At 42.5% G+C, this 22,574-nt stretch overlaps 1 long non-coding RNA gene across 1 annotated transcript in view; it reads left to right on the top strand.

Annotated features, from left to right (window-relative positions):
• The window catches only part of LOC148150518 (uncharacterized), a 158,024-nt gene that overhangs the window by 134,721 nt on the left and 729 nt on the right, over positions 1-22,574 (top strand). The window lies entirely within an intron of this gene.

The following is a 22,574-nucleotide window of genomic DNA, read 5'->3' as shown; positions in this document are numbered from 1 at the left end:
GATGGCTGCTAGTGAGCCAGGAGAGGTATAAATGAGATTACTTCCTCAAGACTGTAATTGCGATCCTCTGTGCAATTGCCACCCACCACTGCAACTGGGGATTTGTTGCAATAGCCAAAACACTGTTAAAACCACAGGGCTGTTATAGAGATGTACAACACAGAAACAGACCCTTCGATCCAACTCGTCCATGCGACCAGTTATCCTAACCTAATCTAGTCCCATTTGCCAGCACTTGACCCACATCCCTCAAAACCCTTACTATTCATATACCCATCCAGAGGTCTGTAAATGCTATAAGTGTACCAGCCTCCACTACTTTCTATGACAGCTCATTCCATATATGCACCACTCTTTGTGTGAAAACATTGTCCCTTAAGTCCCTTTTTAATCTTTCCCCTCTCACCTTAAACCTATTTCCTCTAGTTTTGGACTCTTCTGCCTTGGGGAAAAGACCTTCACTACTCATCCTATCCATTTCCCTTTTAATTTTATAAACCATTATACGGTCATCCCTCAGGCTCTAACATTCCAGGGAAAATAGTTCCAGCCTATTTAGCTGCTCCCAATAGCCCAAATCCTCCAGTCCCAGCACATCCTTGTAAATTTTTCTGGCTTCTTTTCAAGGTCCTACAATGGAAATCATGCAACTTTGGGATTTACCTTTTCAAATGGAGAAAATAATCCCCTTACAGTTTGTGTTAATTTTTGGTACCTTGTGCCTGGATCCATATCCTTATCCCTGGCATTTTGTACTTTTACTGTAAATGGAAATACAAAGTCCAATTGTGTGGGATATCTACCATTTCCTTCTTTTGCCAGCATCGCTGCCATCAGTTACTCCTGACTACTTTTCCTAATTATAATTGCAAGCATTTATTTTAATTTTGATACCCATTGAAACACTATCGCCTTTGTGTAGCTTTTGCAGCATTAAGGGAGGTTCAGTTTTCCAGAATTATAAAGAATATTGCAAGTGTGATTAGGAAATCAGTGGCAGGAGGATAAGTAAACAACCAATAACCAAAGAGCAGAACTGAGAGACTGGAGATGCAGAATTTTCATTGTAGATTATCTTGATCCAGAATGCTTTGCTGTGAAGAGTGGTGGAAACCAGTACAATCACAGAAAATTGATGGCATCCTTGAATGAAATTTTTAAAGCCTTAGAGAAAGGTGTGGTGGTAAAGCTAATTAGATAGGTCTTTCAAACAACTGACAGAACCAAATGGCTTCCTTCTACGTTATAATTCTAAATTTCAATCCTTTGAGCTTCTCTCAACAATTCAATACCTATCGATCTTTATATTCACACTTTGTAAATAACAAAAGTTAAAATGTCAGGTTCTGGTATTACAAAAAGATGTGCAGTTACAAATTAAATTCTGTAGCAGTAGACTAATGTAGAAATGTTTGTGCTGAATCTGTGCCACACTGTTTTCCAATTGAAGTGTTATCTCTGAAGATTTGAAAGTGAGCTAGGCTGTAATTAGCTTGGCTTGCCAGCCTAAGGTGATAATAAACTGTTAGTGATCTGCAGCAAATGACTTAAACTTTCAGGTAAACTACTATGTCTTTTCAACTTGTTCAAGCATCATTTGAGTTCTTTTGCAAAAGAATAATTGCTTAAGCTTTCAACCTGGTGGGAATATTTCTCTGCAACAGAAAAGACAAATGCTCCTTACAAATTCCCTTTTCACTTGTAGTGAACACTTCCCATATTTTAATATTTCATCCAAGGAATCAAAGTGCAAATTGTACCTTCAAAGCATCATCCAATAAGCATAAAATTTTAATATACTGAGATATAATTAAAACAAAAATCATCAACCTACAGAGATAATAAATCATTCCAAGTTTGGATCCAAGAAAAATAGTGCTTTAATTTTCTTCAGTAATTCAGAATCCAAGTTCCAAAACTAAATGGTGTGCTGACAGTCAAATTAATCTGTATTCTTGGGTTGCAATGAAAATAAAGCTTGAGCATTGCCCTAAGTATTCTTTTTTTTTTCAATTTTTTGATTGAATAGTTGCTGGGTTTGAACAAGTAGAGTCATAGAGTTGTACAGCACAGTAATAGACCTTTCAGTCCAACTCGTCCATGCCTCCGAAATCCTTCTCAATGACTAGGAAATTTCTGGTGTCCTTGTCCAACTAGTCCTTCAGGATGCTCGCTTGAGACAAAGATTTGCAGCATAACTACAACAGGAGGCCATGTGTTTTCCCTCCAGTTTGTTCTGCTTGCAATAAAGTTGATCTGTGACCTCACTCCTCGCAGCCATTTTCCCCCATCCTCTTATCAGATTCGATAGTTTGTAATATTAAAATTCTAAACTGATCTAACCACTTCCATTTGCAGAAGACTTTCCATCTGCCATGTTGCTCATTCAGTAATCCTGTCCAAATTCTCCACAAACTGTTTTGCATCCTCACAGCACGTATTCCTGCTTAGCTTTACATCATGTGCAAACATAGCAACATTACAGCTAGTCCCCATATCCCAAACATTATACTTTGAGCAGTTGGGGTACAAATACTGATCATTGGAGTCCCCCATGATTTGCCAACATGGGTGATACATTTATTCCTATTGTTTTTTGTCTCAATAAGCCACGAAATTACCTCCAAACCGACATGCTCTAATTTTACCAACTAACTTTCTGTGGGGGAACTTTGTCAAATATCTTCCCAAAATCTAAGTGAAACCACATCCATCTCTCTGTATCATAGTAACATCCGCAACTCCAAGTCTGACAACCATTATCTCCCACTCGCAAACTGATGTTGACTATACCCAGTCAGATCTCTATTGTTAAAGTTTATGTACAAAAGCCCCACTAACATATTTTGGTGTACATTAATCATTCAGGAGGGGAAATTTTATTGGTGTCTCGAACAACAGATCCTTCAACCAGCCTCACTAAACATTCTTTAATGATTTACGTAGTCTGTCTGACCTCTGCTTGTCTAACATATCAACAATTATGACATTTCAAAAACAACTGGTGGCTATGAAATAGTTGACATTTCATGTGAAGGGTGCTTTCAATGCAAATTAATAGCTGCATTTGTCATCAAGCCAGAAGTTCAGTGCCATGTTCAACAAAAGCAGTTTGAGATATCAGTCAGAATGAAAAATTCTCTCTCCAATTTTGATTTTTATTCTAAATGCTAAATGTAACAAAACAGCACATTCAATCACTTTCATTTTGCTGAATTATAAATAGCACATTTAGTCATTTCCAGTGTTCCATCTATCTGTAATTTCCTTAGTCTATTGCATGTGTCATATTTTATTTTACTGCACAAATTATTGCTGATGTCAATATTTTTCAATAGCACAGTAAAGATCACTGGCATTATATTTATTCTTGTAGAAAGATTCTTCATACTACATTGTACTTTGCTGTTATTTTTAATGGGAGAAAGTGAGGGCTGCAGATGCTGGAGATCAGAGCTGAAAATGTGTTGCTGGAAAAGTGCAGCAGGTCAGGCAGCATCCAAGGAGCAGGAGAATCGACGTTTTGGGCATGAGCCTGAAGAAGGGCTCATGCCCGAAACGTTGACTGTTCTGCTCCTTGGATGCTGTCTGACCTGCTGCGCTTTTCCAGCAACACATTTTCAGCTGTTATTTTTAATGACCCTCATACACTTTATGCATATATGCATTTTGATTCTGTGTTCCTACCATTTATTTCTATTGATTGGAACCAAGTTCCTGATTGGGAGCCGCTGTCTTGACATTTATGTCGTTTGTGGTAAAATTACAATAGTAACCATAGCAGCATCCTAGTTCCTGGCTGCTACCAGCCTCATTTTTAACAACATGATCAAACCTTTCTCGAAAATGACCTTAGTTAACAGGAACTTGCGGCAGATTTTCACTTGCTAGCTGTGTACAATCAAGGCACTCCATTTGAAAATTGGCAATAATGCAACTTTTATAGAAGAGTTGAAGCAATTACTCTATAAAGGGGCAGTTCAGAAAAGTGGGTGGTGGATAAATAAAACTTGGGTTATATAAAATGAACACTCACTGTAATTTGCTGTATTTAATAGATCTCATAAAGCACTGAAAAGAACTTTTTTGTCTCAAATCAGAACAATTGCTCCCTTTTAAGCATGGGTGAAGGACAAAGATGGAGTAACAACAACTGGAAGGCTGCTGGGTTTGCTGATGCATGTCAGAAATCACAGAAAGAGAACTCTCCAAGAATCAGAGAACATTCTGTTTCCGTCATCACCATCTTGTTTCCTGCTGTAGACAGAACCAGGGAGATCAGAGGTGGCCAAGCATGACTGTTCCTTTTGACTTTGAGGGGACCATAGTCAGACCTCCTCCAAAGTTATGTAAGCATAGGACAATGCTGAAGCCCTTCCTAGTCAAGAGAGTGGTGCTGGAAAAGCACAGCAGGTCAGGCTTTTGCTTGAATCGTCAATTCTCCTGCTCCTCAGATGCTGCCTGACTTTCCCAGCACCACACTCTCGACTCTGACCTCCATCATCTGCAGTCCTCACGTTCTCCTCCCTGAAGTCCTTCTTAGGATTATAGCTTGAATGTAGCTGTATTTCGGCAATGAGGTTCCTGAATCCATTCGCAATTGTTTTGTTTGCTGCTCCACTCTTGATTCCATCACTTCTGTTTCCTCACTTAACTCTTCTGGTTCTTTTCCCTAACTCCCAGGTCTGTCTGTCATGCCATCCTGCTTCATGGTTCTCAACTTTAGGGTACTTTCATCCTCAAAATCCCAATCCTTCAACACTGTTCAACTTTGATAGACTCTTGCTATCAGTTGAGGCTTGACTTCTTCTGAGATAAGTCTGCAGCTTCCCTTCATAGCTTTCTAATACCAAAAGGCCAGTCTAGACACTTGTCCCCTTCTTTATGAGCTGAATCAACTTCCTTGTCTTTCTCTTGCTGACTTTCACACCTGGGAACTAATCTTTTTCCATCGTTCATGAGATCTGATTGCTGGCTCAGTCAGCATTATTGCCTGTCAGAGTTCGATTAATCATCAAGCACATTACTGTGGGTCTGGAGTCACATATGCACCTGACCATATAAAGACAGCAAATATCCTTCCCTAGAAGGCATTAATTAATGAACCAGACAGATTTTTTATGGTGGCCAGTTTTTCTCGAGATTCTTGATTTTTAAATTGTTCCATCTGTTATAGTGGGATCCAAACAAACATTCCGAAAACATTAGCCTTGATTCTGAATGACTAACTCTGTGACATTGCTCATGGGTTACAGCTATAGCATGACCTTCACTCTCTTTTCTCATCAATCACCTTTTCTATCTCATTCACTGCTCTCAGGAAAGACCCCCCTAGTTCCAGTCAACAAAGACCACTGATCGAGGCATATAGAAAGATTTATAACTCGGATGCCAGTTGCCATGGTTGTGGGTAAATTCGCCGAGCTGGGAAGTTGATTTGCAGATGTTTGTCCCCTGTCTCGGTGACATCTTCAGTGCCTTAGAGCCTCCTGTGAAGCGCTGCTGTACTGTGTCTTCTGGAATCTATTTGGTTCCGTTCCTGCTGCTTCTGGTTGCTTGTTGTAGTGGCCAGTACATTGGGTCTAGGTCTATGTGTTTGTTGATGGAGTCTGTGGCTGAGTGCCATGCTTCTAAAAATTCTCTGGCTCTCCTCTGTTCATTTAGATTAGATTAGATGACATTACAGTGTGGAAACAGGCCCTTCGGCCCAACAAGTCCACACCAACCCATACCCTACATTTACCCCTTACCTAACACTACGGGCAATTTAGCATGGCCAATTCTTCTGACCTGCAGATCTTTGGACTGTGGGAGGAAACCGGAGCACCCAGAGGAAACCCACGCAGACACAGGCAGAATCTGCAAACTCCACACAGTCAGTCGCCTGAGGTGGGAATTGAACCCAGGTCTCAGGCGCTGTGAGGCAGCAGTGCTAACCACTGTGCCACCATGCCGCCGTTGTGTTGTCCCAGTCGAATTTGTGGTCCTTGTCATCTGTGTGTATGGCTACTAGGGTTGTGGTGTTTAGTGGCTAGCTGGTGTTCATGAATGCGGATTGCTAGTTGTCTGCCTGTTTGACTTATATAGTGTTTTTTATGTGTAAAGACCATTGGTGTTTGAAGAGGTTTTTGAACACAAAAATGAAATTATATCACGAGATTCCATAATTTAATGTTAATGAATTTTGCAATGCAAGTAACAGTGAAACAAATATTATTAAATGGTCTAATACCTATCCCGTGCATTGAAGCATCTAAAAATAATATCGATGATTTGGAGGTGCCAGTGTTGGACTGGGGTGTACAAAGTTAAAAATCACACAACACTTGGTTATAGTCCAACAGGTTTATTTGGAAGCACCTGCCCCTTCATCAGGTGGTTGTGAGGTCTATACTCCACTACCACCTGATGAAGGAGCTAGTGCTTCCAAATAAATCTGTTGGAAAATAATATCGTCACTCTTCTCATTTGACTTCCCCTCTCCAGAAAGTGTTAATTTACTTTCCGAGTCAAAATGTTCCAGCTGTCAGGAATTGACTTCATTTTCTCCAGTTTTCCATGTATTCTGAGGAATGTAATTTCATGGAGACCCCTCAATTAGGTTTTGGCTACGGCATTGTACAACATCTTAGTGGGCGGCACGGTGGCACAGTGGTTAGCACTGCTGCCTCACAGCGCCAGAGACCCGGGTTCAATTCCCGACTCAGGCGACTGACTGTGTGGAGTTTGCACATTGTCTGCGTGGGTTTCCTCCGGGTGCTCCGGTTTCCTCCCACAGTCCAAAGATGTGCGGGTCAGGTGAATTGGCCAGGCTAAATTGCCTGTAGTGTTAGGTTAAAGGGGTAAATGTAGGGGTATGGGTGGGTTGCGCTTCGGCGGGTCGGTGTGGACTTGTTGGGCCGAAGGGCCTGTTTCCACACTGTATCTAATCTAATCTAATCTAATCTTTTATATCCTCAACTGAGCTTCTCAACTAAAGTGCAGGCTGCACTGCTTTTGCTGGATGCTTTATCCTCCAATCTCACTCCTACTTTCTGATAGTCCTCTCTACTCTACAGCTGCTTTTTCACTCACCACAGGCTTTTGCTGCTGAACTCTGACTTGACTCAACTTATCCAGAACAAGAAATGAGTATGCTATGAATGATGCATGCACACTAACCTGACTCACATACAAGGGACAGCAATGCTGGTCAGCTAGCAATACCCATGTCACATGAGTGAATTAAAAAATAATTCCCCTCTGGTATGATCACTACATTTCCAAAAATTACCTGTACTTTGCAGTTCACCAGCTCAGAAGGTCTTCTGAAGAAATCTCACAGGTAACTTCCCAGCATTCCAATCAAGGCTGCACTCTGAACAATTCACGTCTGTGTCAACAGGTCAATTGAGTTATTTGTGTTTTCACATTAATTAACATTGATCTTCAAAATGAAGCCCCCTTTTTTGATGATCTGCCTGAGTCAGCAAAATTTCTAATGAAGTTAGGACTGGTTTATTCCGTTCTCTTAGAGTCATAGAGTCATAGAGATGTACAGCACAGAAACAGACCCTTCGGTCCAACTCGTCCATGCCGACCAGATATCCCAACCCAATCTAGTCCCACCTGCCAACACTTGGCCCATATCCCTCCAAACCCTTCCTATTCATATACCCATCCAAATACCTTTTAAATGTTGCAATTGTATCAGCCTCCACCACTTCCTCTGGCAGCTCATTCTAAACACTTACCACCCTCTGCATGAAAACATTGCCTCTTAGGTCTCTTTTATATCTTTCCCCTCTCACCCTAAACCTATGCCCTCTAGTTCTGCCCCCCCCCCCCTCCCCCACCCCAGAGAAAAGACTCTTGTCTTAAGCTCCCTCGCTACGTGAAGGTCACCTGCTTCAGCTTCCTAACGCTGAGTTCATTTAGATGTGGAATTATTTAATCTGTCTGACCATTTCTAAAGTCCAGGATTTTTAATGACCTTATTGATGCTTTTTTTTATGCTTCCAAAACCAAGTTGCCTCTAATACATAACAACGTTCAGTTTTGGGGTTCAGCACAATGAACTGAACAAATGAGCCTGCTCTTGTGTTTCCCCCCTTGCATTTACCTTCAGAATGTCCTTCTGTTCATTTATTAACAAAGCCCTTGGCCACTCTTGTGATTATTTGAATGATTGCATTTGGCGTCATGGCAGTGTTAAAAATCTCTCTTCCCCATTAATCATGTTTCAGCTCCAGCACTACTTGAACAGGATAAAAATATAACTTATAGAAACACATCAGTTCCCCCAATCCTCCAGTTCTTACTCCACTTTTGAGTTCCTCACCTTGTTTGTATTGCCCTCTCACTTTAAAATCCTTGTATCCAGCAAACTGGCTCAACACCACTTGAAAATGTTATCAATTTTAGAAGGAGTGAAAGTAGATAAGTCCCCTGGGTCTGGATAGGATTTATCCAAGGATTCTCTGGGAAGCTAGGGAGGAAGTGATGGAGCTTTTGGCTTTGTTCTTTGAGTTATCATTGTCTACAGGTTTAATATCAGAGGACTGGAGGATTGCAAATGTTGTGCCCTTGTTCAAGAAGGGCAGTAGAGGTGACCCAGGTAATTATAGACCAGTGAGCCTTACTTCTGTTGTCGGAAAAGTTTTGGAAAGGATTGTAAGAGTCAGGGTTTATAATCATCTCGCAAGTAACAATTTGATTGCAGATAGTCAACATGGTTTCATCAAGGGCAGGTCATGTCTCACAAACCTCATTAAGCTTTTTTGAGAAGGTGACCAAGCATGTAGATGAGGTTAGGGCAATTGACGTGGTATACATGGACTTCAGTAAAGCCTTTGATAAGGTTCCACATGGTAGGCTATTAGAGAAAATGTGGCGGCATGGAATTGAAGTTTGGATTAGAAACTGGCTTTCTTTAAGAAGGCAGCGAGTGGTGGTTGATGGAAAATATTCAGCCTGGAGTCCGGTCACTGGTAGTGTGCCACAAAGATCTGTTTTGAGACCACTGCTGTTTGTCATTTTTTTACAAATGACTTGGATGCAGGCTTAGGTCGATGGATTAGTAAGTTTGCAGATGACACTAAAGTTGGTGGAGTGATGGACAGCATGGAAAAATGTTGCAGGTTGCAGGGGGACTTGGATAAACTGCTAAATTGGGCTGAAAGGTGGCAAATGGAGTTTAATGCAGATAAATGTGAGGTCATTCACTTTAGGAAGAATAACAGGAAGACAGAATACGAAGTCAATGAAAAGATTCTTGGTAGTGTGGATGTGCAGGGGGATCTTGGTGTCCATGTACATAGATCCCTGAAAGTTGTCACTCAAGTTGATAGTGCTGTTAAGAAGGTGTGTTAGGTTTTATTGTTAGTGGGGTTAAGTTCCAGAGACTTAATGTCATGTTGCAACTATAGAAAACGCTAGTGCAGCCACACTTGGAATATTATGTACAGTTCTGGTCACCCCATTACAGGAAGGATATGGAAGCATTGGAAAAGGTGCAGAAGAGATTTACCAGGATGTTGTGTGGTCTGCAGGGAAGGTCTTATGAGGAAAAGCTAAGAGACTTGGGTCTGTTCTCCTTGGAAAGAAGAAGGCTAAGAGGGGATTTGATAGAGACATACAAGATGATCAGAGGATTAGATAGGGTGGACAGTGAGAGTCTTTTTCCTAGGATGATGACATCAGCCTGTACGAGGGGGCATAGCTGCAAATTGAGGGGTGATAGATTTAAGACAAATGTCAGAGGCAGGTTCTTTACTCAGAGAGTGGTAAGGGCGTGGAATGCCCTGCCTGCCAATGTAGTTAACTCAGCCACATTAGGGGTATTTAATCAGCACTTGGAAAATACATGGATGATGATGGGATAGTGTAGGGGGATGGACTCAGATTAGTTCACAAATCGGCGCAACATCGAGGGCTGAAGGGCTTGTTCTGCGCTATATTGTTCAATGTTCTATGTTCTAATAACACTGCTTTCTGCCTCCTCCCATGAGTTAATCGCTCTCCCAGTCTCCCTCAATCTCTGAATGAACTCTCATACATGCATCCATAACCATGCTTCTTTGACCTCACTAATAGTTAATTCACTGTTCTAGCCCTAGATTACAGTACCCACGTTTCTCTTTAACCATGGACAAGATATGTCAACATTGACATTGTTTCACCTTAGCTTTTGGATATGTTCTGTTCAGATGCACCAAATAACATCTCTGGAACAGGCCGGAAGTAAACTCACAGATTGGGACACCACCACTGCATCAGAAGAGCCCTTACCCATCTTTCACACTTTTTACAAGGAGCATGGGAAGACTCCTGTCAGGGAGTGGAGAGTTTCCAATTCATAAGGATTAGTGTTTGTTAAGAGCCCTGGCTCAACTTGCCTCATTAAACTTGCAAAGCTGGCCATCAGGATGAAACCAAGAGCAGATGTTTGGAAGAAGCTAGGAATCCTGCATTGAGTAACTCCCTTCTGGACTCACCATAGCTTGTCCACTATTTAGAAGGCACAAGTTAGGAGTGTGATGGAATACTCACCGCATGCCTGGATGAGTGCAGCTGCAACTCTCAAGAGGTTTGACACCATGCACGACAAAGCAATGTGCTTGATTGGTATCAAATCCACAGACATCTACTCCTTCAATACCAGCAGTGCACTATCTACAAGATGCACTGCACAAATCCACCAAGCTTCCTTCATCAATGTCTTCCAAACCCACTACCATCTGTAAGTTTCCCTCCAAGCCACTTGCCATCCTGACTTAGTGTTACCAATCCTTTAGTGTCATGGGGTCAAATTCCTGGAGTTGACTCCCCAGCAACATTGCGAGAGTACCTGTACCAAACGGGCTACCATATTGAAACGTACAACTCTTAGGGGTCTTGAAGGATCGATGCAAAGAAGTCACTCTCTCCTGGGGAATACTCCATGACCAAAGAGCATAATCTCCGAATAAGGGGTTGTACATTTAAAACAGATGAGGATGGATTTCTTCTCTGAGGATAGTGAAGTTGTGGAATTCGTTAAGGGGGAATTTGAGGCTGGGACATAAGATCCATTTAAGGCTGAGGTAAACAGATTTTAATCAGTAAGAGAATTGAGAGTTATGGGGAATAGGCAGGAAAGTAGAGCTGACGATTGTCAATTCTCATTGAATGGCAGAACAAATTTGATAGGTTAGATGGTCCACTTCTGCTCATACATCTTATGGTCTGAGGATCTATCGCTCAAAAGGACACTTCCATGGGAGTGCCCACTCCCCTTCCAATGCCACCTGCAACTCCTCCCATTCAATGCTTACCGCCCCCCCTCACTCACACCACACAAATGCCATTCTGCATTCTAGTCTCATCATTGTCTAGAGCCGAGGTTTGGGAAGGGCAGGATTTGGGTGATAAAAAACAAGGTTAGGGTGGGATTGAGAGCTGGGAACTAGTAACCGGAGTTGTGGAGTGGAAGTGGACAGGATTGCTGAGTAAGTTGCCAAGGATAAGGTATGTCAACATTGAGATTGTCTCACCTTGTCTTTTGAATATGTGTCAATCAATCAGTTCAGACACACCACACAACATCTCTGGAACAGGCAGGAATTGAACACAGGTCTTCTGACCCACAGATGAGGTTCACTGCCTCTACATCAGCAGAACCCTCACCCATCTTGAATCAATGAATATTCAAATAATTGTTGAAAATGTTGCAGGGTTCATGATTCACTTTCTGGGGGGTATAGCAGTCAAATGTTGCTGCGCAAAAGGCAGTGACCAAACCCAATATGCTTGATCTCTATAGGGGGCGATCACAGATGGGAAGAGAAACAGTCACATTTTAGGGAGCCTTAACGGATATCTTATCCCATTAGCTGAAAATTTCCCAAGTAACGTGGCATGCAGGTGGAAGAAAGATGAAGAGAAATTCTAAACGTATGGCTGAGGTAGCAGGCAGAAAAAGCAACGGCTTTACATCTGACAACTAGTGGGAAATGAGTGGGAATGTCACTACAGATGTAGCTTGATGTTTACAGATAACTCCTTCTCTAATGTGGTACTGGACAAACTTCTTCACTGCACCATCTGAAATACTGATCAGAATTACAGAGGGTCTGCATTTGTTCCTGAGCATGCTGGGTCAGAGGCTGAGCCAAGACATGTGACAAAGGTATTCTGCTCCGAGTTCCATTCATACAGTGATGGGTCTCAGTTGGTTAATCGAAGGCTAGCGGGCAGGGTCACTGATGATATTGGACTTGATGACATCAGTTGGTGAAACCGGGATTGAAGGGTCATCAACACAAGATCTGAATGCGTAGCCATGTCCAGTGGGAAACCAGTAATGACTGAGCAGCCCTCAGAAGCCTGATGCAGCCCATCATCTCTGGCTGAGACCACCTCGTTCTTCAGCCAGCTGTTACTCAAGCCCACACCAAGTGAACCCTTCCTGCCTGAGACTGAGGACCTCCTAGCAGTCTCAGACACCACTGCTCTGGTGAACCAGCCCACACTGTGGGCATTGGGTGGGGGGGGGGGTCAGGGGAAAGCAGGGGAGAAAGTAAGTCCGAGCGTGAGTGAAGCAAGAATGGTTGTGGCATAGAGAGGAGTTGTCTATGTTCATAAATAAAATAATTGGAACCATATCGGACCCTATTCATGATCTTTGCCCTTCTGACCTTCACATTGTCCTTACAAAAAGCAGCAGAAAATGAACATTCCAGTCTAAATTCATAAATTTCATCATGTCTTTCATCAGCCTTCTGCATTCTGTAATGTTCGTATAAGATGTCAACCACAACTTAGCATTTCTGGAGGAAGACCATTGAAGAAGATTGGATGTTGAGGGACAACTTTGTGTTGTTTTAGGCAAAAAAGGTTTGCTTCAGCCTGCCCCACTTTCAGCTTGGGTTGGTTTATAGCACTGGTTGCAGGCAACAATCATGTGAAGTAACACAAATTTATCCTGCTTCTCCCAGCATTGTGAACAGCCATGGGCTAATTGCATATTATGCCCGTGGATCTGCTTGTAAGCATAAGGCAATTTTGCCTCCTCTATTTCCCTATTCCCAATTAACCAACCACAGAGACCTTGCAAATACATTAGCAATTCCACAAAATGAAATTGACCTTTCTGGAAAAGTTAAAGCTTTGGAATTATTTTGATGATGATAGCAAATGCTTAAAGTGTTCTTTAAACTTCATTTGTTGCTATTTTACCTACAGCCTGAATGTTTAGTATTCATGATCTATAAATAAAATGGCCCATGTGCATATGAAATGTTAAGGTTCATCCATTAGTAACTCCAAGCCCCAAACGTTTCAAGCAATTTGGATAAAGTGCTTTCAACCAGTGATTTTAAGATTTTCTTTTGAAGACTTCACTATTGGATGTAATAACAAAATAAATGTGCCCTCTGCAAAAGGTTGCTGCAGTGTAGACAGTGAGAAATAATATTCGCTGAATGCTGTGGATACCAAGAACATCATGACAAATAAGAGTCATAATTCATCTCTTGGATATAGGGATAGAAAGCTTGATAGCCAAATTTGCGGTGACACAGAAATAGGCATGATGAAATAAGGACCTTACAAATGTATATAGATAGGATAGGAGAGTGGGCCAAATGGAAATGGAGCTTAACATGGATAAGTGTGAGGTCATGCATTTCGGTTGAAAAAATGCAAAGTTGACCTGTTATTTAATCAGCGAGACTTCGGCATGCTCCAGTGCAGAGGGATCTAGGTGTACTCAGTCATGAGTCACAGAAAACTAGCATGCAGGTACAGCAGTTAATAAAGAAAGCAAATGGAATGTTGGCTTTTATCGCTAAAGGAATAGAATGTACAGGCAAGAAAGTCTTGTTGCAACTGTACAAGGCATTGGTGAGACCCTACCTGGAATATTGTGTGCAGTTTTGGTCCCCTTATTTGAGGAAAGATGTAGTGGCATTGGAGGCAGTTCAGAGGAGGCTCACTAGATTGATCCCAGAGATGAGGGGTTTGTCATATGAGGAGAGATTGAACAGGCTAGGCCTACACTCTCTGGAATTTAGAAGAATGACGGGAGATCAAATTGAGATATTCAAGATGATGAAAGGTGTGGATAAAACAGACATGGAGTGGATGCTTCCTCTTGTGGGGCATTCTGGGACAAGAGGTCATAGTCTCAGGCTGAAGGGTAGCAAATTTAAAACAGAGTTGAGGGGAAACTACTTCTCCTAAAGGGTTGAGAATCTGTGAAATTTGCTCCCTCAAAGTGTGGTGGAGGCTGGGGCAGTGAGTAAATTTAAGGAGGAGGTAGACAGATTTTTAATTGGTCATGGGTTGAAGGGGTATGGAGAGAAGGCAGGGGTGAGGAGTATATCAGCCATGATCGAATGGCAGAGCAGACTCGATGGGCCGAATAGCTTAATTCTGCTCCTACAACTTATGAACTTAGAAATTCTTGCATTCGATGTGATATCAAAGCTGTTCCCGAAGTCTTGGAATTTTTACTTAAGCAGAGATTTTTGTCAAGTGTATATGGACCACAACACAGGTTGAATACACGTTAATGTTTTGTTAATGTTTTTGTTAAATTTGTCTGTAGTTATGCAAAAGTCTAATCAACAGTAGCATGTTCAATAAAAAAAAAATCATTTGTAGTCAGGTTACTGGGACAACTATCTTAAGAGAATCAGAATGAAATAAATGTCTCAACAAAATGACACAGTATGAATAATACAGCAACTTTGTCAAAGTACAAAGGGATTTTGGGGTCAATCTATATGAAGCACTATGATTGTTCAGAGGTAACCGATTTAAAATTCTGCATGCACAGGTATCCAAGATTCAAACATTTCCTAATCAGGGTCTATGCAAGTCTCATTTCTTGCATTGCCTGAATACTGATCAGAGCAGAATTTATTTGCTTTGGTTCATTATCTGCTTTGGCTCCCGCTATCTGCTTCAGATTTTCTATTATCTTATTTCATGAATCTTTTGTTTTTTTTGTGACGTATCGCAGACCTTTCAACATGAAAGCAGCACTGCAGATTTTCAATTTATTCAGAAGGCAGCGTACACTGGAGAGATTACCATAGATCACCGGAAAATTAGGAGATTACCATTTCAGTTAGAGAGGCTGCGTAAATATTGAATACTGCAGAAGAAAGTAACAAATGCTGTTTTAACAACAAAGCCAATCTTTGCAAACCTGCTTTATGGCCTTCTTGGGGAGCTCTACTTTACTTTTGAGTGCAAATGACATAGATAATATGGAATTATATATTCAAAAAAAGTATTTGTTTCTCAACAAAAGTATTCTCGATCATTATTATATTGTTATATTACAAGGCTGGCCTAATTTGCAAGATTTATAAAGTCTAATAAAAGGGAAGTTTGTTTGCAATAAAGAAAAAACATGAACTAAAGAAACCCAAAGACTTTCAGTTCTGTTTGTGAACCAGAGTTATAAATGGAACACTGGAGGAGTGGTAGGACTGATATTTGTTTAAGTTAGAGTCTGATTGGACTGCATTTTTTTAAATGCATACTACAATGCCTGTCTAGTTTCCATGGTACCATTCCCATTGAGTGTGTACACTGCCCAGGGGAAGTGCAGCAGTCCCCCTGGACAGTTACATGCTACTTTCAGGAAGTTGTACAGAGCGTCCATTCATGGGCCATGGCAGATTTTCCTCATCATTATGCCTCCGTGCTCCCTCGCTCCCTTCTCGTTTGTAAGGGAGGAATTGCTTGCCGCTGCTAGCACCTTCTGGTGTGGATGCCATAGGTGCTCCATTTAAACCTCAGCAGTGCTCCAGTTCAAGTGCTGCAACCTGGAAACTGCTATTTGAAGTCTGCCGGTCATTATAGAGGAGATGTTGGAGAAAGGGAAGTTGGCGTGTTGGGTCATGGCCAAGGATACAGAGGTGTTGCTGGCCAGGGCTTGGGCAGAAGAGAACTATCCTCTGGACTAGAAAGTGAGGTCTGCAGATGCTGGATATCAAAGTTGAAACTTTATTGCTGGAACAGCACAGCAGGTCAGGCAGCATCCAGGGAACAGGAGATTCGACGTTTCGGGCACAGGCCCTTCTTCAGGAATGAAGAATTCCTGAAGAAGGGCCTGTGCCCGAAACGTCAAATCTCCTGTTCCCTGGATGCTGCCTGACCTGCTGTGCTGTTCCAGCAATAAAGTTTCAACTATCCTCTGGACTACCAAAGGAGGCCATGGCAATAGACATTGCCAGCTTGGATTGAGATAGTCACCTAGGTCAGTAGTTTGTGTTTGATGGGAAGGAGTATTCATCAATGTCAAAAAAAGGTCAATGACCATCTGTACTCTGTGAAGGAAACTGACACCATCTTGTCTCTGCTGCTTTACTCCCTGTAACTTGGTGGGAGGTGTGTGCAAAGGCAATGATGTTACCCCTCACTATTGCATGCAGTACGTACACCCATCAGCTTGTGCCTATCTCATCTTCCCAAACTATTCAGCCTTCTCAGTGTCCACACTTCCTATCACTCACTCAGGATGCCTCAACACCTCTCTTGCCCCTGCATTAGCACTTCCCTGTATTCCTGATGAAGGGCTTTTGCCCAAAACATCGATTTTCCTGCTCCTCGGATGCTGCCTGAACTGCTGTGCTTTTCCAGCACCACTCTAATCCAGGATCTGGTTTCCAGCATCTGCAGTCATTGTTTTTACCTGCATTAGCACAGTCAGTCCTTCCAGTCATTTTCATCTCACTCTGTTCCTTTCTTTCTGCGAGTGCTGTGGTAATTTGCAAAAGCCCGCTGCAACAACACCCAATTAGAGCCCACCCTTGTGTTTAGAGTTGCCCTCTTCATAGTCATTATCCAGTCTCCTTTCTAGTCTGATGGCTGAAAACCCCATCCTTCCTGATACAACCATGAACTCTTCCCACCCTTCAACAACCCATCCTGGACACCTACTGCAGAAACCTCCAAATCCCTGGCCTGAGATCCCACTGTGGCTTTGACTGAATATGGAAGCACCCACTGACTGACCCAAAGTCCCCTTGACTGGGCTAGGAAATAGTGTCCTTTGGCTTCAACCAACTGGCCACCATGTCCCATTCAGTCTGTTCACTGCAGAAGATGCTGGTAAATGATGTAGATGACACCATGGTGTAGCACAGTGTCACACAGCAACATGTTCATCCCTTGAGTGTTCAGTGATGGCTACCATGACCAGCTGCCTGGTTTTCTAAGAAGCAAGGCAAGCCAGAGATGTCGAGCTTTTCTAAGCACGTGCCAAGTGAGTGAGCACTAGGAAAGCAAACTAAGAGACCTGAGCTGCATCCTGCGTAGTTGCACGAAATGGGTGTGTCCCTCCACACATGTGACCTAGTGGGAGTGCTGCAGGGGACAGGGGACTGTGTGATGACCTCCCCCCCCCACCCCCCCCAAGTGCTGACGTGCCACTTTCCAACTTGAAAGTGGTTGTCTGGCAAATGAAACTTGCCAGTTGCTTCTCTGGGCTTCCCTGTTCACTTTCATTTGCCAACCTCCCCTGTAAGAGGGGGAAGTGTGCCAGCGAGGGCAGTCCCGTCCCAGCTGTATGATGTCCCTGTCATAGCTGAAGAGAAGGAGGCTGGAAGAACACAGCATACCAGGAAGCATCAGGAGGTGAAGAAGTCAATGCTTTGGGTGTAATCCTTCTTCAGCACTTGGAGGGGGGGCGGGGGGGGGGGGGGGGTGGGTTGTAGAGGGAGGTGCAGATGGGGGTGGCACAGATGGAGGAGGGTATAGGGTGGGGTATAGGTTTGGAAGAACAGTGAACTACACACAAGAGGTGATATTAGCTGTTACTAAGATGCAAATACAAGAAACAAAATGCCTTCCCGCTTATTAGTGAATTCTCATCCAGCTGTTGAAATCTTTAGGAGAATACCTAAGACTTTTTTTCTCAATAATGAAGATTCTCACCATGTTCTCTGAAATTTCTCACCATTACCTACATTGCACAGGTTCTGCCATCCATTTATAGAAGTGATAGCATCCTCAAAACGAAACTGCCAGCAGGATGTAGAACTGGAGGTTCTCAGCATTAGAGTGCAGCATTGATTTGATGCCAACACCCTCCAGTTTGTATCCTCTCGTAACGTCCTCTCGTGTTACCTTGGTGAATTGGTACCTGCACTATCCATTCCTTTCCCCTTAACCTGGTTGTAGGGCATGTTTGGTAATTCATCACCTGCAGATTCTGTTTCAATCTTATAGAATTGCATAAAATACCAGCATATGTAACTGTGAAATGGAGTGATGCATCTTCGTTGTCAGAGTCATAGAGTCATAGAGATGTACAGCATGGGAACAGACCCTTCGGTCCAACCCGTCCATGCCGACCATATATCCCAACCCAATCTAGTCTGACTGGGAAGCTTGCAATTCTTCAGTATCTAGAAGAAAAGTAGTTACAAGGGGTGAGTCGTGATGAGGGGAGAGAGGGATTAAAAAGTATGTGGTTTATTACCATCAGGTTAGAAGTTAGAACTTGTGGAATGAGAGAAGCAGTGTTGAGTGTCAATGCTTTAGGCCCACTGATGAGCCCAATCTCTGGAATGACTCTCCCAAATAAAGGCAAATTCACTCTTTCCCACTGGTGGTTTAGATCAGGCTGGTAGGCCTCTCTTTCCTTCTGCTTCATTCCTATTGTTTCGGAGTATGCACCTCCCCTGTAAGAGGGGGAAGTGTGTCAGAGAGGGCTGTCCCAGGCTGTCTGTATGATGTCACTGTCATAGCTGAAGAGCAGGAAGCTGGAAGAACACAGCGAGCCAGGCAGCATCAAGAGGTGGAGAAGTCAACAATTCGGGTGTAACCCTTCTTCAGGACTGGGGGTGGGTGTAAGGGGAGCTACAGATAAAAGGGGGTGGGGCAATGGAGGAGGGTAAAAGGTGGGGAGAGGAATGGGATGGTGAGATAGGGATAGGTGAGCACAGGTAATGGGTTAGACCTGGTTGCTCCCATCGACCAATCAGGTTGCACCCTCTACCTGTGTTTACCTGTCCCCATCCCGCCACCCTGCTCCCCCCACCGCCTTTATTTGCAGTTTCCCTTACACCCATCCCCAGTCCTGAAGAAGGGTTACACATGAAATATTGACTTCTTTACCTCCTGATGCTGCCTGGCTTGCTGTGTTCTTCCAGCCTCCTGCCTGTCGACTTTGGATTCCAGCATCTGCAGTTTTTTTTAATCTCTAACAGAGTTGAAGAGCTGGCATTTGTACCAATTACCATCTGTGAGTGTTTTGTTTTAGGTAAGCAACATCGATTTTTGTTTCATTCATTCATGCGGTCTATGGGTCACTGGTGTTAAAATTAGAGTTCAAAATGCACACAGAAATCATGATAATGCGTAAAATTGGCACCATTCATCTACTTCAATTAAATACAGGTTAAAAATGCCAATATATATTTTCAGAGAATATCCAATTAATCCCTGCATCTCTATTAAATATCCTCAGGTTTCTTATAAATTCTTGGATTAATGGAACAATATTCCTCCTCCATTATATTGGATGAGGTTGAATTTTAAAAGCTCTGCCACCATTTCACCCATAAATCCAAATGCCAGGACAAAGCAAGTGTTCAAGTTATGAGTAGATTATTTATGTTAAGTTAGTTTGCCATTAGAATGGGCAGAAGATGGTTGAATGCAAGTTGAAAATTTAGATTCTGAACATGATATGGAGTCTCAGCCTGTGACCGTTCTGTTCATAGAATCCCTACAGTGTGGAAGCAGGCCATTCAGCCTGTCAAGTCCATACCAATCTTCCTAAGAGCATCCCACCCAGATCCACCCTCTATCCTATAACTTTGCATCGCCCATGGTTGCTCCAGCTAGCCTGCACACTAAGGCCAATTTAGCATGGTCAATCCATCTCACCTCCTTATCTTTGGACTGTGGGAGGAAACCAGAGCACCCAGAGGAAGTCCACGCAGACACGGGGAGAATGTGCAACTCCACGCAGAAAGTCTCCCGAGGGTGGAATCGAACTTGGTTCCCTAGAGCTATTAGGCAGCAGTATTAACCACTGAGCTACCGTGCCTTAATGTTATTGCTGAGTTTCAGCTGCATCTAAACATTGGAAATACTAATGATTACACAAGATTATAGAAATCAAGACTCAGAAGACCATTTAACACATTGTGTCTGTGCTTGCTTATTTGAAGGATATTTGAAGATGTGCTTGGAACCACATCTGTGTGTTTTTGTTTGTAACCCTATAAACTCCAGTACTTACCCAACTCCTTTTTAAAATTTACTTTTCAATCAATTTCTACCACCACCTCAATATTCCAGACCTTAGTGACATTCTCAGTGGGAAAGATAATCATAGAACATAGAACAGTACAGCACATTTCAGACCCTTTGGCTCGCAATATTGTGCCAAACATTTATCTTAATCTAAGATCAATCTAACCTACACACCCCTCAATTTAGTGCCATCCATGTGCTTGTCCAGCATTCGCTAAAAATGTCCCTAATGTATCTGACCGCTGGCAATGCATTCCACGCACCCACCACTCTCTGTATAAAGAACCGACCTCGGCGTCTCCTCTACACCTTCCTCCAATCACCTTTAAATTATGACCCTTGTGATAGCCAATTCTGCCCTGGGGAAAGGTCTCTGGCTATCTATCCATGCCTCTCATCATGTACACCTCTATCGAGTCACCCTCTTCCTTTTTCTCTCCAGTGTATAAAACCCTAGCTCATTCAACCTCTCTTCATAAGACATGTCCTCCAATCCAGGCAGCATCCTGGTAAATCTCCTCTGTACCCACTCTAAAGCATCTACATCCTTCATAATAATGAGGCAACCAGAGTTGGGCACAATATTCCAAGTGTGGTCTAACCAGGGTTTTATAGAGCTGCAGCAAAACCTTGCAGCTCTTAAACTCAATCCCTTGTTAATAAAAGCCAAAACACCATACACCTTCTTAATAATCCTGTCATCTTGAGTGGCATCTTTGAGGGATATATGTACGTGGATTCTAAGATCCCACTGTTACCCCACACCACCAAGAATCTTGTCTTTAACCCATATTCAACATTCCAATTTCACTTTCCAAAATGAATTACTTCACATTTATCAAGGTTGAACTCCATCTGCCACTTGTCAGCCCAGCTCTCCATCCTGCTGTAGCCTGCAGCAGCCATCGACACTATCTACAACATCACTGACCTTTGTTTCATTGGTAAACTTACTAACCCATGCTTCCACTTCTTCATCCAAGTCATTTATTGAAAACCACAAAGAGCAGAGGCCCAAGAACCGATCCCTCTGGGACACCACTGGTCACCGACCTCCAGGCGGAAAATTTTCGATCCACTACCACTCACTGTGTTCTTTCAGCCAGCCAATTCTGTATCCAGACAGCCACATTTCCCTGTATCCCATACTTTCTAACTTTCTAAACGAGCCTACTGTGGAGAACCTTACTGAAATCCATATTCACCACATCCACTGCTTGATCTTCATCAACTTGTCTCGTCACATTCTCAAATAACTTAATAGGGCTTGTGGGGCATAGCCTGCCCCTCGCAAAGCCATGTTGATTATCTTTAATCAAACTACATGTTTTTCCAAATAATCATAAATCCTATCTCTCAGAATCCTTTCCCATATCTTCCATACCACAGACATATGACCGACTGGTCTGTAATTCCCAGGGATTTCACTATTCCCTTTCTTGAACAGAAAGCACAACATTTGCCTCCCTCCAATTATCTTCCCTATAATTTGTTTTTTTACAATGATTTTAAATCTATGACCTTCAATGAATTAACCAGTCATGAGGGAATTTCTTTTTTTCTGCATTTAGCTCGTGAAAACCTTGCTTTCTTAAAAGCTGTATTTGACTTCTTGACATTATGGTCCATGGACAATAGTCCTAAATTTTCCAACTTCTCACAAAGTCACTCATCTTAATAAATTAAATATCCTCTACAATCTTTCTGATGCCTTTAAAACCTTCTTGGAGTGTGAACATAGAACAGTATAGCACAGGGTCAGACCCTTCGGTCCACCATGGCTGTGTTAACCATTCTAAACTACACATCTGCCTTCACATGACCCATTGCTCTCTATTCTCTGCCTGTTTATCTAAATGTCTCTAAAACAATGTTATTGTTTCTACCTCTAATATCTCCCCTGGCACCTACCACTTTCTGGGTAACAATACTTTCCTTGTACATTTCCTTTAAGCCTTTCCCCTCTCATCTTAAACCCATGCCCCTAATATTTGACAATTCCACCCTGGGAAAACACACTGATCATCCTCCGTACCCATGCTTCTCAATTTTATGCACATCTCTCAGATTGTACCTCAGCCTCCAACACTGTAGCAAAATCAATTCAAATTTATCCAGCCTCTCCTTATAACTAATATATTTCAATCCAGGGCAACATCCTGATAAACCACTTTTGCACCCACTCCAAATCTTTCCTGTAATGTGGTGAGCTCCCTATAGTGTGAACATAGAACATAGAACATAGAAGAATACAGCGCAGTACAGGCTCTTCGGCCCTCGATGTTGCGCCGATCCAAGCCCACCTAACCTACACTAGCCCACTATCCTCC

This window comes from Chiloscyllium plagiosum, unplaced genomic scaffold (genome assembly GCF_037043375.1).
Source record: "Chiloscyllium plagiosum isolate Xiang-an unplaced genomic scaffold, Cpla_swu_hap1 HiC_scaffold_3, whole genome shotgun sequence".
Lineage (NCBI taxonomy): Eukaryota > Metazoa > Chordata > Chondrichthyes > Orectolobiformes > Hemiscylliidae > Chiloscyllium > Chiloscyllium plagiosum.
The sequence above is the reverse complement of the archived record's forward strand: the minus strand, read 5'-3'. Positions and strand labels throughout refer to the sequence as shown.